Source organism: Mesoplodon bidens (genome assembly GCF_964165515.1).
Source record: "Mesoplodon bidens genome assembly, chromosome: 15".
Lineage (NCBI taxonomy): Eukaryota > Metazoa > Chordata > Mammalia > Artiodactyla > Ziphiidae > Mesoplodon > Mesoplodon bidens.
Genome location: NC_138171.1, coordinates 14694729 through 14698057, shown reverse-complemented (window position 1 = coordinate 14698057; position 3329 = coordinate 14694729). Strand labels below are relative to the sequence as shown.

General features: G+C 36.4%; 1 pseudogene across 1 annotated transcript; it reads right to left on the bottom strand.

Moving 5' to 3' along the window:
• Nucleotides 1-555: 555 nt before the first annotated feature.
• LOC308628828 (methylsterol monooxygenase 1-like) lies at nucleotides 556-1835 on the bottom strand (annotated as a pseudogene). Its single transcript has one exon. The product of its transcript is annotated as a methylsterol monooxygenase 1-like (transcript).
• Nucleotides 1836-3329: the final 1494 nt, after the last annotated feature.

Here is a 3329-nt window from a genome sequence, read left to right as displayed (position 1 = left end):
TAATTTATAGATAAGAGTAGTACATTGTAATCAAAAAGGACTTCTCAAAGAAAGAGAATCACCCCAAACTGGTCAGCTCCAGATAAGAGTAGAAATTCCTGGTGCTGTCTATTTCAGAGTTAGCACTCACTCACACTATACAGATTGGTGTGGTTCAACCCATGGCATTTGATCTTTAAGCAAATTCCAAAAAAGTGTTTAAAGTTCAATGCTACTAAGAGTTCTTGAAATGGCCACTATATATTTAAAAGGTTTGAAGAGGGCTTCCCTGGTGGCACAGTGGTTAAGAATCCGCCTGCCAGTGCAGGGGACACGGGTTTGAGCCCTGGTCTGGGAAGATCCCACATGCCACGGAGCAACTAAGCCTGTGCACCACAACTATTGAGCCTGCACTCTAGAGCCCGCGAGCCACAACTACTGAGCCCATGTGTTACAACTACTGAAACCCGCGCGCCTAGAGCCCATGCTCCAAAACAAAGAGAAGCCACCACAGTGAGAAACCCGCGCATCACAACGAAGAGTAGACCCCGCTCACTGCAACTAGAGAAAGCCCGCTCGCTCAGCAACAAAGACCCAATGCAGCCAAAAATAAATAAATAAAAATAAATTTAAAAAATAAAATAAAATAAAATAAAAGGTTTGAAGACCAATTTCAGCTTCAGGCCCATAGTACAACTTGGGGAAAAGACCTACATTAATACTCCTTCCATTACTTAAATCCTTTTTGTGAGGTTAGCAACATGGCCTTTAAAGCTTCCTCAGGGAAACTGTACTTAAACATATAAAAGTTCCCACTAGGAAGATAATTAAAAGTTGTTAATGTTCTTTTTATCACTTAGCAACCAAGACATGTTTATTTCCCCTCCCCAGAAGCAATGTTAGCTACTAGCTTCAATTCAGGAAATGTGTACCTTCAGGAAGGTTTATGTGAGATGTTTATTCAGTCTTTTTCTCAACCTTCACCTTCTCATTGTAGGCAGTAAATTGAGAGTCTGTTCCAAAAAGTCTATCCCACCATGTAAATGTCGAAACATGAAGTTCATGTGGTGGAAATCGTGACTCCGAGAACCAGCATAGAAAGGAATGAGATTTAAAGGGTTGAGAGGAATGTCATAACCACTATGGACATCAACAGTTTCTATCAAACGAATGGTCACCCAGGCCCAAAGAAGAATAACAGGATCACATAAAAGCATGATTCCAATGAAAAAATCCAGTTCCAAGAATTAGGGTTTCCAGAGGATGTGCATATACAGCTTCCATTCCAAATGGAGCCTGAAACTCATGATGAATTTTATGAATATGATTATAGAATGTTTTGTGGTGTAAGAGCCTATGCAGGAAGTAGTGCCAGGTATCCTCAATCACTGCTCAGCCAAACCATCTTGCCAAAAGCATGTACCATCTTGGCATTGTTTCCCAATCATAAGGAGTATTGAAATACTCTGTAAAATAATAGGTTCCACAAATCAAAGGAAGCTGGATACAAAAGTGATTAAAGAGAAGTACTTTAAAACATTTCCATTGATTTCCCCACGTTTCTGGTTTATCCTTTTGAATTTTGTACTTTTTCATGTAAGGTATAAATTGAAACAAAAATGCAGGTAAACAGAACAAGAAATAAAGGACCTCATGAACTATGAGAGATCCCCATGTTGCCATCTGGAACGCTGTATAATTATTCAACATATAGTTCCAAGCATTTTTAAATGGTTCCTGCAGAGGATTCTCAGGTAAAAGTGAATCCACAGCCAAGGATGCTGAACTAAAGATGCTGATACTTTCACTTGTTGCCATTTTTCAAATCTCTGCAGACAGCCTTATAATTCTGCACGCTGCTGGGAAAGGTTTATTTTTAAGCCTAAATAAATATCTTTACTTATAATAATTAACTAAAAGCTAAGATGATAACATGGGATTGAGAGGTATGAAATCTGGGAAGGAGGTAGGAGAGAAAAGTAAAAGCATGCTAAGATTCTCATTTTATTTAGTGGGAAGATACAGACGTTAATTAACTCTAGATGTTGATTAAGGATATGCTTAACAATGTGTGTCAAAGATATAAAGATAATAGGAACAGAATATATATTTTCCAAGTCATCAGAAGAAAAATTAATTGAGGACAAACAAAATGTCCTCCATCATCAACTAACCAAAAAGCAGGGGTGAAAGAGAAGCATGAAAACAGCATATGCAATAGAAAAGCCATGGTAAATTGGTAGAACATGTGTAAATATATCAATAACCATAATAAATGTAAATCTATTACATTCACTGTTAAAAGACAAAGACTCTTGACTTGAGTTTAAAAAGTCAAACCGTGTGATGTTTTATAAGAGACAGCAAAAACAGGGCAATATAGAAAAACTGAAAACACTGAGATGGAAAAAGGTATTCCAGGCAAATGCCAGCAAAGGGAAAGCATCAATTTTAGCATTAGGCAAAATGGATTTCAAGGCAAAAATAATCAGTATGATTTGAAAAGACAAAAATAGATATTGATGAAATATTTAATCTACCAATAAGTTTAGTCTTTGTGCTTATATGTGCCTAGTAACATAGAATTGAGATATATAATACTAAACCTGATAGAATTACAAGAAAAAACAACAAATCCACAGTTTTGTGAGAAACTTTTAACTTACCTGTTAGAAATCCACAGAACGAGTAGTCAGAAAGTCATGTAAGGTGTTACCATGATTAACAAGATGTATAGAATAGAGTTATATGGAGATACGTTTTCCCTTTTCACACACACGTGATAACTTTTACAAAAATTGTCCTTATTTGAAATAATAGTTTTTTCCTTTTAACCCCCCTTCTCACTTTTCTCCTATTCTCATATTTTCTTTCCTCCCTTCCTGTTTGTCTCTCCCTCTGTACCATCTGCTTTTCCTCCTCCCAGGTAGCCTTGCTAGCAGATGGATTATATTCTTCTATATTTTTTCATGCTCATAAACTCAGATGCAAATGTATATACCTATGTAGATTTCTGTCCATATCTCTTACAGAAATAGAACCGCAGTTTATAGTACATTTCTCTGCATCTTGCAGAGATGAAAGATAAAAGTTCCCTCAAGTCACTAGATAGAGGTTTAAGAAATTCTTTTTTAATGGCTGTGCAACATGTCCTGATATAAATGTACCACAAAGTATTCAACTATTCTTCTGAGTATACACTTTGTTTTTAGGGTTTTATTGCAATCATGTTGATTGTTGATGTGAATAACCACAGCCACATATATTCTGGTGCTTTTATTTCAATGGGATGGATTCCCGGGCATGAAATTGCTGGGTCAAAGAATATGTGGAGTTGTTTTATTTTGATA